This window comes from Myodes glareolus, chromosome 14, assembly GCF_982192425.1.
Source record: "Myodes glareolus chromosome 14, mMyoGla1.1, whole genome shotgun sequence".
Taxonomy (NCBI): domain Eukaryota; kingdom Metazoa; phylum Chordata; class Mammalia; order Rodentia; family Cricetidae; genus Myodes; species Myodes glareolus.
Genome location: NC_142039.1, coordinates 53133476 through 53148418, shown reverse-complemented (window position 1 = coordinate 53148418; position 14943 = coordinate 53133476).

The following is a 14943-nucleotide window of genomic DNA, read 5'->3' as shown; positions in this document are numbered from 1 at the left end:
TTCCATTCTGAGTCTCTGGACCAAGGCCTGTACTAGAAATAACATTGTCCTGTTGATTCAGCCTGCTAATGCCTTGGGAATGCATTAATTTATCTCCATTTCTATGGTCACTATCATCTTCTCTTACCTGCTCCTTCAACTACCTCCTGCAAAGACATCTTGCCTTCCTGCTCCCACCCTCCATAGCCTATTCATTACTGTAGATTCTTCTCTGCACTTGTGTGATACTGGCTTTTAAAACCCTTTGATGGTTTTATATGCTCTTAGAATAAACCCCAGGCTCCCTAGAGTAGCATAGAAAACTGCCTCTATCCCACTCGCCTCCTGTTACTCTACCTTCACAGGCTGGATGTCTTTTCCAGGCCCTGCTAGGGTTTTTATTTCTTCCCGAAACTCTACCCCTGTTTTTTTTTTCAACCATTCCTATTCTTCCTTTAAGTTTTACTATAAGGATCACTTCCATGAGAAAAATATCCCTGTTCCCTATAGGGAGTGAATTATGTCCCAAAACAATATGCTGAAGTCTAAATTCCAGGTACACGTGAATGAAACTTTATTTTAAAATGGGATCTTTACAAATATAATCAAGATTACAAGTTAAACTAAGAAAAGGAAGTGGGAGGGAGAGGAAAGGAAGGAAGGAGGTGGGAGAGGAGAGGAGGGGAGGGGAGGGGAGGGGAGGGGAGGGGAAAGGAGGGGAAGGGAAGGGAGGGGAGGGGAGAGGAGAGGAGAGGAGAGGAGAGGAGAGGAGAGGAGAGGAGAAAGGAGAGGAGGGGAGGGGAGAGGACAGGAGGGGAGAGGAGGGGAGGGGAGGGGATGGAAGAAGAGAGAAGAGGAGAGGAGGGGAGGGGAGAGGAGAGGAGGGGAGGAGAGAAGAGAGGAGAGGAGGGGAGAGGAGGGAAGGGGAGAGGAGGGGGAAGGGAAGGGAGAGGAGGGGAGGGGAGGGGAGAAGAGAGGAGGGAAGGGAGAGGAGGGGAGGGGAGAGAAGGGAAAGGGAAGGGAGAGGAGGGGAGGGGAGAGGAGGGATAGGGAGAGGAGGGGAGGGGAGGGGAGGAGAGAGGAGGGAAGAGAGAGGAGGGGAGGGGAGAGGAGGGATAGGGAGAGGAGGGGAGGGGAGGGGAGGAGAGAGGAGGGAAGAGAGAGGAGGGGAGGGGAGAGGAGAAGAGAGGAGGGGAGGGAAGGAGAGGAGAGAGGAGAGGAGAAAGGAGAGGAGGGGAGGGGAGAGGAGAGGAGAGGAGAGGAGAGGAGAGGAGAGGAGAGGAGAGGAGAAAGGAGAGGAGGGGAGGGGAGAGGAGAGGAGAGGAGAGGAGAGGAGAGGAGAGGAGAGGAGAGGAGAGGAGAGGAGAGGAGAGGAGAGGAGAGGAGAGGAGAGGAGAGGAGAGGAGAGAAAATATGTTAAGAGACAGATGTAGATAGTATAATAACCTTATAAACCAGGGAAGACCAGAGACTATCAGCAGCCAATAGCTCAGAGAAAAGCAAAAGAGGTTTAAGGGCTTGAATGAGAAATGGCCTCCATAGGCTCAGGTATTTGAACACTTGGCCCCAGATGATACCGCTACTTAAGGTGCTATGGGACTTTTAGAGCATGAAGACTTTCAGGAGGAAGTATATTGCCTGGGGTGGACTTTGAGAGTTTATAGTCCCATTTCAATTCCATGTCAAGCTCTCTGCTTTTTATGTGTGGTTGAAGATGTGATCTCCCAGCTTCTAGCTCCAGTTGCCTCTTCCATGTCCCCTCAGCCATTCCGACCTCTCCTTCTGGAAACATACAGTGAAATAAACTCTTCAACAAGTCGCATTTAATCATAGTATTGTATTAAAGCAAATTAAAAGGGTAGGATTCTTCTTTAAGGCCTTCAGAGGTAGCATAGCCCTGCCAGTGTGTTACTCCCAAGCTCCAGCCCCCAGAAATACATTGCCATTGTTTTAAGCTACCACATTCGTGGTGAAAGTATTATGGAAAGTAGATAACAATCACTCAGTCTAGAATTGCCTCCTCCTGTTGGTTCTGCTTACCACTTTCAGAAAGCGTGACCACCTGTGACTCTCTGTGATTCTTCATCGCTGCACTTTATGGTGTCAATGAAACTTCTCCATGAGACCATAGAGTCACGAGGTTAGAAAAACAGGTGACCCATTCACCATCATATCCCCAGAGTGCACCTACCACAGGGGCAATAACAACTAAGTAAGGGATGGCTTAACACTAGAGACTATGCTTAATGTGTACCTCTCTGGGGGTATTTATTCATTTGTTTCTATTGATTCATTACATGTATTCATTTGTGTGCATGCTCACAATGTACATGTGGAAGGGCACAAACGTCCCTGGTGCTGTCAGAGGACCACTTTTGGAATTCTTTTCTTGCAGTTTCACACAGGTTCGGCCCATCAAACTCTGAGCACCAGGCTCGTGCAGCAAGCACCTTTACTTCACGAGCCATCTTGCTTTCCCCTTCTCTGAGATCTTGAAGCTATGTAGAGTGGTATATCTGAAAACTAAATGGTCCCATACTGTTGCCCTGTTATTGACTAGCTCCCCTGTCCTCCTGGAATCCTAGACTGGCAGAACTGGAGAGATTCTCAGACTCCCCCTAACTCTCTGCCACCAGCCCCCACTGGCTTTTCAGATGAGAGAATTGTGCCTTCTCCATATGCCGCACTGTCACTTCTTACAGCTGTCAGTATATTCCTCTAGCAGAGCAGCAGCCCTGTATTGGCTACGGCTGCCTAGCCTGAGGGTCCAGAGGCAGCTTTCCCTCCCCTGCAGACAAAAGCACATGACTTTGACAGCTATTCACTGCTGGATGGCATTTTTGCTTAATTAGAATAATGGAATTTTAAGCCTGGAAGGTCCTTAGACATCATCTGAGTAACCTCATCTCCTTGTTTAATTGAGTAAGAAAAGTCTCAAGTTATATACACTTAAACTGTAGCAAGATGGATTGCCAAGATTCACCCAGTTAATTTCTTCCAAGGAGACACTAGGGTATTTCTGAGCATTTCCTGCAGGTCCATGTCCAGTGAGCTGAGGATCTGCCCCTCAGATTTATCTATTTAATACCGCCCTGGACTGACCAAGCCTGGGATGCTCCATCCAGCCTGGGCTTGAGCCTCCTCTGGGTTCTGTATCTTGGTACCTTCTTCCTCTCACACCTTTCACGTTCAGACCTTGCTCATCACCTTACAGTTGATGCTGGGCTCTAGACTTTGAAAGCGACTTCCCTGAATATTTAGGAAAAACAGAGGGGGAACGGAGCACAGAAAACAACACAGATGGTCCTTGAGGTAGCATGACTCCGAAACCGTACTTTAATTTGATGCTTTGATCTTTTTTTTCAAGGCTAGCAATAACGTGGATATGACAGCTGCCCAGTGTTCAGCCATAGTGTTCAGTGCACTTGACAGCAAGTCTAGGCCAAGCTGTGGTCACAAACATTAGTGGACTTCCACCCCACGGGAAGTGCATCAGGATTGCAGAGTCAGTCTGGGGGATTCTGACCATGAAGAAGACAGGACCCTTCCCTCAGTTCAGCCTCGGACCCACTGACTTTCTGCTCCAAGACTTGGTGTCCTCTAAGAAGTCCACCCCCTCTGAGGATGCACCACCACGACCTCAGCACGGTCATTTTTTTGCCAAGGCAGTCACACAAAACTATCAGAAACTGAGAGATTTAAAAACCAAAAGTGTGTGCCTCACAGTTCAGGAGGCTAGATGCCATGACTAAGGTTGGCAGGGTTGATTCTCCACACAGCCATGAGGGAAGTCAGGTCAGTATCCTGGTTTCTAGCGGTTTTCTAGGAGACTTTAGCATTCCTAGGCCTGTTCATGACTTTCTCTAACCTTTACTCCATTGGATATGACTGTCCTGAAGTCATAGTCCCCTGTGAATGTCTGTCTCCATGTCCAAATTCCTCACTTTAAAATGCTATGTATTTGGTGTGTGTGTGCACGCGCGTGTGTGCATGTGTGTGTGAGTCTGTGTGTGCATGCATGAATGCAATCAAACTCTGGTAGTAAGGCTTAGTGGCAAGTGTCTTTATCTACTGAGGCTTAAAGGTTGCATGTGATCAGGATCCGTGTTAATGTCCTCTTGTGAACTTTATTGCCCTCTGACTTCTCTAAAGAGGTTCTTGGTAGACACCATCATGTGGCAGGCTACATGCAAGAGAGAAAGGTCTCATGGCAAGATAGAATGAAACAGAGTTGGGGGGAGCTGGCTTACCTTTGTATGACAACCTGCTCTTCCCAAAAGTAATTCTTTCTTTCTTTGTTCCTTCCTTCCTTCCTTCCTTCCTTCCTTCTTTATTTATTATTTATGCAGTGCTGGGGATCAAACTCAGAGCATCATGCATTCTACACAAGCACTCTCCAACTGAGCCATATCTCCAGTCCCTAATTCACTCCAACTAGACCTAACCCACTCCATGAAATGACCGTTAATCCATCCTTGAAGATGAAGGCCACAAGGTTTCATCTCTTAAAGGTTCATCACCTCAGCAGCGCCACACTGGCAACCAGCCCATGACCCTTTATGGCACAAAGTGGACATGGCCATAGCCGTGTCTCCCATTTCCCATTCCAAGTTTAGACCTGCAGTTAACGCGCTACCCATCTGTATCCAGAAAGAGAAAGTTACAAAGTGCATCCCAAGTCCAGGTCCTCAGCAGGTTTTTTGACAGACTATAACTTCCTACAGGAGTTTCCTGAACACACAAAAAGCCCATTCCCCAACATGAGAACTGAGCAATTGCACAGTCCTGACTTGTGTATTAGAGGTGACTCCAGAGACCAAGCTCCAAGGAACCAATATAGAACTGAGCGATAGAGAAACCAATAGTGGTTTCCTGAGCAGAGACTCACAGTGGTCTGAAAACAGAAGCCTGAGAAGGCAAAGATTTATTCCCTTCTTCCTCCCACACCCCAAAACCGTATCTTCCAATCCAGCATCACGGTCCCCCTTCTCAGCAACTGTTGTGCAGCAAACATCTTTATATACATTTTAGACAGGGAAACTGAGGCTTCTGAGTAGTGAGTGGACCATATTTTCAAAACCAATAAATTTAGAAGGGAAGCCAGAACTCAGTCCTTTCTCAGGTTGCCTGACTCCACACTGTGATCCAGAAGGGGCCCATTTCCACTTTGCTAGTGAATGATTCATGATGGTCAGGGGTGTATTGGTAGGGTCAGATGGCCCATCTTGCCAGGGTTAGACAGAATAACTTCCCAAAGTGTGTTACTGGGAGCCTCTTTATACCCACAGATGGAAAGGAAGTTTATCTAAAGAGTTCCATAAAAATTGTGCTGGAGCCCAGGTTCACATCAGGGACAGAGAGAGGAGCCAGGAGGCCCTTGTGGTGGCTGTATTACTGCCAGCTGAGTGTTCTTCCCAGCTCCTTCACAAAAGAATTGTTGGCATTTGTGGCCATCCTGGCCCCAGTGCCAGAGTGGTTGGTCTCAGTGTCTCAGCAGCACAGATTTGAGATGTTATCACCATTTTCAAAATTACACTTGGAGAAAAACTATTTAGCTGATAGAAACCTGCTTTGAACAGATGAAACAGTTGTGTGTGTTTGTTTGTGTGTTTTTCTTTCTGTTACACACCAGTTTCTAAGCAGGCTGTGAATTGGTTGCTCTTTCCTTTGTGTGGCCACAGGGCCTTGGTGAGAAGGTGAAGAGGCCGGCCGCCTCTACTGACAAACAGTCACACTATAAATGCCACTCTTAAACCTTCTCCAGTGCAAAACAAACGATGGACTCGAACTACTTCCCATTGAGGTAAATAAAGAAGGCTTCCTAAAGTTAATAAATTCCCCAGAAAACAGCTAATAAGGTCATTCCACACGGAAAATAACAAAGAAAGATGAATGCCGATACCTTCAGGCTCTCCTCTATGCAAACAAAGGGCCGCCTGTGAGGCTTGGGCTCAGCAGTTGCCATGAGACAGTGGGAATGCTAAACTGGCTGAGCTACACTGAGCTAAAGGTTGAGAGTAGGAATAATCCTGAGATGCACCTGTATTTGTATTCGAGGGGGAAGTATTTAGAGAGTTAAATAAAGCCTGGAAAAGAACAAAATACTAAGAGATAATCAATAGTAAACGCTCTTGGGAACAGTTCATTTCTAACTGTTTTAAAGCTTGCAGTGTCTGCCCCTCTCCTGTCACAGAGTCAGGTGACCAGCCTGACCCAGGACAGAGATTTAGGAGGAAACTTGTCGACAAGCTTGCTTGGGCCATGACCCACCTGCAGAACCACCTGGATCAGAACACCATGTGGCAATTTTTAATATCATCCATATCCAAAAGACATTTGAATCTCTGGAAAACTGGTCAGAGGGAGGGACTAGAGCCAGTAGAAAGCAAAGAAGGTTTAAAGAGAATGGATTTTTTTGAGAGGAGAGAGAAAAGAAAGCATAGAGATTGGAGTTTGGGGAATCACAAGTTCGTGCGGTGGCAGAAGTTGTTGTGAGCCTTGAGAATTAGAAAACTGTGTAGTTACATTTAGGCCACTGAGTCTGAGGACTGAGGCCTATCCTTCTTAAGCAAGACAGAGAGACTTTAATGGAATTGAGTCCAAGGGGGGAAAGAGATCAGGGAAGGTGAGTGAGCACTCTAGTAAGAGCCCATGGTTAGCTCAGGATCCATCAGACAAGCAGGAGAGATGGAGCAAGCTCCAGGAGAGAGCTGACAGAGCAAGCAGGCGAGAAGACAGCCTTCAAAAGCAGACCGAACAGCAGTGGGAAAGGCTCAGTGAGAACATCCCGAACAGGAATTAAGGAGGGTTCCAACAGAGAGAGGGCTAAGTACCTTAGCACAAAGATGCCCTGCATCACAGTGGAGGAGCATATAGCAGACTCCAGAGCCAAGGAGAAACAGCTTGTTTCCTTTCCATGTGGTGGGCACCCAGGAGGGTGTAGCAGGCTCCGGGCATGAGAAAGAACACTTACAGAGAGGGTAAGTGGTACGAAAAGGTGGAGGGAAAAAGGCTGGAGGACTCTGGAATCCGGAGTCAAACATGGTGGGTGGCAAGAGCCAGCAGAAACAAATGACCTTAGGAGAGTCAAACCAGGTTGATTTAGTTGGGAGAGACCTGGCCCATGAAAGGGGGTCCATTTGGGTTCCTCCCAATTTTCAGCCCCAGATATATGAGAGAAGGTGTGATAAACAAATTGCTGACATAACCACTCCACTATTAGGGGGAGGTTCTTTATTGTGAACAAGAGGGAGAAAATACCAGAGTCATCCGGAAGAGTCCAGAGCAGAGAGAAAGAGAAACAGATTGGTCATGCCCAGTGTTGTCTGTGAGAGAGACAAGAGAGCGGGAGAGAGCATAGCAAGGGACAAATAGTGGAGACAGACACCAAGAGAGAGAATAGAGCATGGCAAGCGAGAGGAGGTGACAGGGAGGTGGGTGGACAAATCATGTGGCTCACAAAGAGGGCAGGGCCAGGAGGCTGCACGTACTTTGACATATATAACGGGTACTTGTGAGACTGAAGGAGCTGGGGGCCAACATGGACTTTGATGTGCTAATAGACACCACAAGTAACCATATGTCCTTTCTGCCAGAAATAAGGGAAAGGACTCCCTTTGGCAAATGGGAACTGGTTTCATAAGTTCTTAAGGAATGCTGGCTTTAATTTAACCTCCAGAAATCCTTCTACAGTTCAGCTTGAGCTCGTTTCTGGATATATGGACATCCTGAGACCCAACCGTATTGGATGGAGTCTTTGTAGATCTGCAAGACAACTAATCACAAGGATCTTAGGCCGTTCACTCTCCAACAGGGTGACCAGTGGCCATTGTGTCTAATTAGAATTGAATTATGACTATTCTGGATGTGTACAATACAAACTGCTTGAGGACAATACAAAGTAACTTAACTTAATAACTTCTTACAGGTAATACAGACTGAATTTATAGTATTCTGATATATAAACGTATGTTGTCATTAATTATTGTTAAGTAAAGTATATTGTTAACTGACTTTCACCTATGCCCTTTTACATGTTAACTTGGGGCTAATAGAACATGTCAAATTCTGCATGTTATTTGACTGATTTTTCCAGTCACGCTCCTTGAATTGCTTTTGGGGGGGGCTTTCAGGCTCCCCCTGTGTGCCTTAAGTTGAGAACTGACTGAGCTGAAGCGGTTGTTCTCTTTTCTCAGAGATTCTGGAGCTGTACGAATCAGTCAATCCCAATTTGCACTTTTCAAAACTCATGGAATGTTCATGGCAAAGAAAGCTTAATGTATGCCCAATTTCGGAAAAATAGCTTGGGAAGTCGAGGACTATCAGGATGGAATTCAGACTGGGACAAGAATCTAATTATATGGCAAGCACATGAGATTTCACTGAGGGCGTGAGGGGGAAAGATGCTGACCCAAGTAACTGAACTGAGTGGAGTTGGCAGGACAAAAGCAAAGAGGGGTGTCTGTAAGCACCATCCATCCCCCCGTTGAAAGCTCTTTCCCATAGGTATTCAGGTCAGCACTGACAACACCACATGTCTTGGAAGTGAATCATTGGGTGGGAGGGTGGCAGAAAGTGGGTGTCAACGTCTCCCTATTGCAGGAGAGGGTGACCACACTTCAAGGGGGTGGTAGACGATCCCTGTGTGACTGAGTGGAGTCAGAGATGACATATGGGTTCATGCTTAGCTTAATGTAGGCACAGATGGGTGCATAGCAAAGTATTTACTGACCTGTGTATATACATACAATTTCATATATTTTCTGACTGAGTCGGGTGGAGGGGCTGGAAGCAAGACTATCCCTCAGCAGCAACAACACACCTACCATCCAGATTTTGTTTGCAAGGCCCAAGGAAATGAACCAGAGCTTCCTGGAGAAGTGGCCCTTTCTAGAGTTAAATGGAACTATATAAACCTCTAAAGGGTTGTCCTGGAGAGCTGCGCTGTGTCTGAATGAAAAACAAAATAGCCTACAGTTCTAGAGTCTGTCAATGGCAGACACAGGCCAACAGAAAGAGTTCTAGCTCAATGGTCACAGCTGGGACGGCATGAACAGAAAACAAAGCAATACAAAATAAAAAACAAATATCAGGCAGTCCACACAGATGGGAATAGAGAACCGAATAAACTAACAACAACCAAAATAAGAGACAAATAACCTGCGCAGAAGACATTCCCTCTTCCATTGTGCAGCCTCTGCCCAGGACCTTGCTCATTGCTTCTTACTTCCCACTTGTGGAAATAATGTCTGAATACGGTGACTTCTCTCCAGACAGCACAAAATGGGGAGGGAAACAGAGAGTGACTTCACAGTGCAGAGGCTCAATAAGCACTTTGCCAGGTGATCAAGGTTAACAGCAACAGATATAAATCATTTCTTAGCTCCGGCTCCAGCTGCCTTAGAGTGGATGGGCTAAACAGCAGAGATTTCTTTCTCACAGTTCTACGGGTGAGAAATCCAGCGTCAAGACTCCAGCAAGGCTGACTTCATTATGAGGTCTATGTTTGTCTCATGTGTGGCTTGCTGTCGCATCACTGTGCTCACGTGACCTCTCCTTTGAGCATGCACAAGGACTGAGAGCACGGGAACCTAAGGGCCTTAATTCAGTGTAAGACTTGAATCTAAACCTCCTGAGACAAAAGAAAGGAAAAATCTACTTCTTGTTGACCTGAATAATTTTGCGTATAATCCCAGAACACAGAAAGCAAAATAGAAATAGACAAATAGCATTAAATTAGCAAGCGTCTGCACAGCAGTAGGAACACAAAGCTTAGAAATGGCCTTCAGAAGGGGACACTTGAAAAAGGAGACAGTGCCCAAGCTACTCAAAATTCAATTGCAAGGAAAAAAAGTAACCCATTTCAAACATGGACAAAGGAACTAGAGAGATTGTTCAGTGCTTAAGGGCACCAGCTGCTCTTCCAAAGGAGCCAGGTTCAATTCCCAGCACCATGTGGAGGCTCAGAAGCACCTGTAACTCCAGTTCCAGGTGATCCAACACCATCTTTTGGCCTCTGCAGGCACTACACACAAATGGCACACAGATATACATGCAGGCACATAAAATTACACATAAAATTAAAATTAGTATGAAGAGTAATGCTTGGTATTCAGCTAAAAAAAAAATACCGTGGACCAAGACCTGAACAGAAAATACTCCAAAAATGGCAGATAAAGGGCTTGAGGGGTGGCTTAGCAGTTAGTAGGGTAGATTGTTCTCCAGAGGACTTGAGTTTTATTTCCTGACATTCACGCGGTAGCTCATAATCTCCTGTAACTCCCAACTCCAGGAGATCTGATATCTGTGAGCACCCACACTCATGTGTACATACACGTATGTATGCATAATTAAAAATAAAAAAGCTCTTTTTAAAAGTGACTTAAAAAGAGTCAACAAGTATAAGAGAAAGTATTTAGCATGTTCAGAAAAGTTCAAGTCGAAACCACAATGAGATATGACTTCACACATCATTCACTGGACTCTAAAAATGCAGCCTTAGTCAAACAAAGCCTGGCCATGCTGATAGGCAGATTAAGAAATACAAAACCACTACCATGATTGTCCAACACATGTCTAAGTAACATGGAGGAAGAATACGTAAAACTTCAGCATGCTATGGACAACAGAAGCAGGAAGGTTGGAGCAAGAGATACTCATAATCACTCATAGGAGAAGTGGCATGATGAATATTCTTTTGAACTACCTACATAAAAATTTCCATTAAAAATAATTAAAACTGTGTAGTATATGCTTATCAGATGCGGTGCAGCTCAGCAGTCTAGACGGTGGCACTAGAAAAGGCGGAGAAGCAGTACCCTCCTTTCCATGTTCTTTGCCCCATACCTCGATTCCATATGACTACTTATCTTTCATGGTAAAGAAATAACCATAAATAAATCCCCTCCCCTGAGTTCTATGAGCCATTCTTGCAAATTTACCAAACTCCCAGGAAGGGAATCAGCACAACCCTCCCTTTATTGGCAGCTCATCAGGGGCAGTGGATGACTTAGCTCTTACTACTGGCACCTGAAGTGAGGACGGTCGTGTGGGATTGAGCCCTTAACCCGTGGGTTCTGATGCTGTCTTCAGGTAGCTAATGTGAAAATTGAAATATAGCATGGGCACTTGGGACTCACTAGAGAATTTTTTGGTGTGTAGAGGAAAAAAATCTCACACCTCTTGTCCCAGAAGTTTTGTGTTGATTCTGTTAGAATAGAAATTATAACTTGAGAAATGGTCAAAGGCAATCAAACATCTCACTTAAAAGGGCTATGTTAGCATATATGAAAATAAAAGAGACAGTAGTGAATGTTGAGGCTGTGGGTAAGGTCACATATAAATAAACAGTCTGTATTGTACTGATATTGAAATTATAAACATAAAACTAGTGGTTTTATATTAATAGCATTCTTACAAAGCTGCCCAGATACAAAAATGGAGATGTGTACTTGTGTGTGGGCTAGGACACCATTGTAATCTCGGAATATTTCTCCACAATAAAGAGGATTCATCAACTACAAAAGAGGAAATAGTGAATCCAAGGGATGGCTTTGCAGGTAAAGGTGCCTCTACCAAAACTGATAACCTGAGTTCAGTTGGTTCAGTCTCTCCTTCTAAGGAGAGAACTGAGTCCCCAAAGCTTTTCCCTGAGGTTCACATTCAAGAGAAAGAGAGAGGTAGAGAGAGACAGTGAGATGGGTGGGGGCAGACACCAACCCAAGATTTCACCAGTGCTGCAGCCAGTCAGTATGGTTATGAGAAGTATGGAAAACAGCTCTCAAGGTCTGCGGTGAGCCCACTATAATTCCATGATCACAGAACGATAAAGCAGGAATGTGAGAAGGGCCTTATGGGAATCATCCTTTTATCAGGTGCTCTTGAAAGCCATCTTGTACTAGGGTTTTTCTTTTGGGCCACCAACCAGCTCTCAAATCATAACATGGAGACTTATTAATTTTGAATGCTCGATCTAGCTTAGGCTCACTTCTGGCTCACTCCTTTCACATAAGTTAGCCTGTTTCTTTTTATTTAATTTTTGCCTCAGGGCTTTTTACTTTTCTTTCCTTCTGTGTAACCTGCTCTCGCAGTTTTTTGTATATGGCTGGTTGGCTGCTGCCTCACTTCTTGCCCTGGGTGTATCTGTCTCTTTCTCCTTGTTCTCTTCTTTCTTCTCTTCTGCCTAGATTTCTTCTCCTATTTATTCTCTCTGCCTGCCAGCCCTGCCTAACCCTCTCCTGCCCAGCTATTAGCCTTTCAGCTTTTTATTAGACCAATCAAGTGCCTTAGGCAGGCAAGGTGAAACAAACTCAGCACATCTTTACATAATTAAACAAATGCAGGCACAAACAAATGTAACACCTCTTTACAACATTAACAAAAGCAGCAGAAACAAATGTAACACATCTTTACATAGTTAAATATTCCACAACACTATGTAGTACTTGAAACTCATGAGAGGTTTTTAATGTTAAGCCTGTTTCACTGTGTTGTTGGGTTAAATTGTATGTGTTTTTTCATTTATTGTGTGTGGGGGCGTTGCTTTTAAGCAAATGATTTGGGAGGAATTCTCAAGTTCTTGACAACAAATTTTTTAGACTTTTACAATATTGATTTATTACTACATGTAATATAATTACATGAAAAATATCTTAAAAGTACCCAGTACATTATTTTTCCTTTTTTATTTACTCCTCTCTTATACATTACATCCAACTGCAGTTTCTCTCTTTGCTCCCAGTTCCTCCTCCCCTCCCCTAGATCCACTTCTCGTCTTTTCAGAAAAGGGCAGGGCCTCCTCAGGATAGCAACCAAACATGGCATGTCAAGTTATAACAAGACTGGGCACATCCCCTCATATTTAGGCTGGACAAGACAACCCAGTAGGAGGAAAAGGATCCCAAAACAGGCAAAAGAGTCAGAGACAGTTCCCGCTCCCACTGCTGGAAGCCCCACAAGAACACCAAGCTACACAACTGTAACATAATCGCAGAGGACCTAGGACAGTTCCATCCAGGCTCCCTGATTGTTGGTTTAGTCTCTGTGAGACCCTATGAGCGCTGCTTAGTTGATTCTGTGGTCCATTTTCCTGTGGTGTCCTTGATTCCTCTGGATACTACAACCCTTCTTCCCCATCTTCCACAGGACTCCCAGAGCTCTCCCTGCTGTTCAGCCATGGGTCTCTGTGTCTGCTTCTCAGATGCTATGTGAGGTCTCTCATAACAGTTATGCTAGACTCTGATCTACAGGTATAGCAAGGTATCATTACGAATCATTTCATGTACTTTTTTTTTCCTGGCCTGTCATGTTTGGTTCTCTCTTAGGTCTCTGGACTATCCAGGCAGCTATTATATATATATATATATATATATATATATATATATATATATATATATATATATATATGTGTGTGTGTGTGTGTGTGTGTGTGTGTGTGTGTGTGTGTGTGTGTGTATACATATATATATAAACATAATTTTTATTGATTCTTTGGGAATTTCACACCATGCACCCTAGTCCTACTTGTTTCCCTGTCCTTCCATATCTGACCTTCACCCTTGTAGTATCCCCTCCAAAAAATTTTTTAAAAAAAACTGAAATTAAATCAAAAAAATAAAAACACACAAGCAAAAACACAAACAACAACAACAAAAAGCAAAATAAAAACAAGGAAAAACCACTTTGTTTGCCTGTCTTTCCCACCCCTCCATCACCTCTTTATTCATATTAGTGGCACTGGGAGCTATAGTGTGACATGCAGTAAACCCTTTTGTCCCAATATCTTTACTAACAAAAGTTCATTGTGCAATGAATCGTTGATCAGGTTCAAAGCCCCTGACTTCCGGCACACCATCACTACTAGACCCTCTAGGATATCCTGCTGTTGCCTCAAGTCATGAAGATTGTGTGCCTAGGGTTGCACAGGACCAGACCCTTTGTGCACTCCAGCAGGCCATAGATGGGGTAGATGTTGGAGTAGGTCAACCCAAAGCCCTAGACGTGTGCCTCGGAGGTGCCTGAGTTGGTCAGTCCAGACCGCTAGGACCACCTCCCTCAGACAAGGGATGGGGCCAGCTTTCCCAAATACAGGGGCCAGCTTTAATGAGAGGTAAGGCTAGTGAGGGTCAGAGTCAGCTCAGCACAGCCCTAGGACTTCAACAGTATTGGGCCCCTGTGTTAACATGGACAATGATAGTTGTGTGGTCCTCAAACTCCAGTATGGCCTCAGGAGGCAGCCCAAACCCTAGGCATCTACATGGTCTTCAATGGCAACAGGAATCATTAACATCAACACAGACCCTGGCTGTGGTAAGGTCATAGACTCAAATTTCACATTTGGAAACAGCTCGGGGCTGGATGACACCATGGCTCCCAATGGCAACATAGGCCACTCATTAGGCAAGGCCCCAGATGCACTGTGGCCCTCAGACACCAACCTGATCCCAACTGGAGTGTGTCCCTTGGATACCAACTTGGCCACAGGTGGTGGCCCAGACCTTGGGCATCCATGTGGCCTTTGGGGACAACACAGACCATGGATATCAACACAGACCCTGGCTGCCGTAGAACCACAGATCTAGATACGGCCCTAGGCTGCAGCTCAGGCCCAGATGTCACCATGGCCTTGGATGGCAGCACAGACCACTAGGTCAGCACGGCCCTAGCAGCAGCGTGACCTTCAGACACCTCCATGACCTCAGGGGTCAGATCAGACCCTAAGCATCTGCACAGCCTTCAGTGGGAAAAGGAGCCACAGATGTCAACCCAGATCCCAGAGGTAGGGGGACCACAAGCCTAGACTTCACCATGGCAACAGGCAGCAAGCAAGCCACCCACATCAACCAGTTTCTCACCACCTTCACCTCTTTAGATCTGCCTCCCTCCACAGCAAATGACCATTCTGCCCCCCTTTCCCTCTCTCTCTCTCTCTCCCTCTTTCTCTCCCTCTTTCTCTCCCTTCCTCCC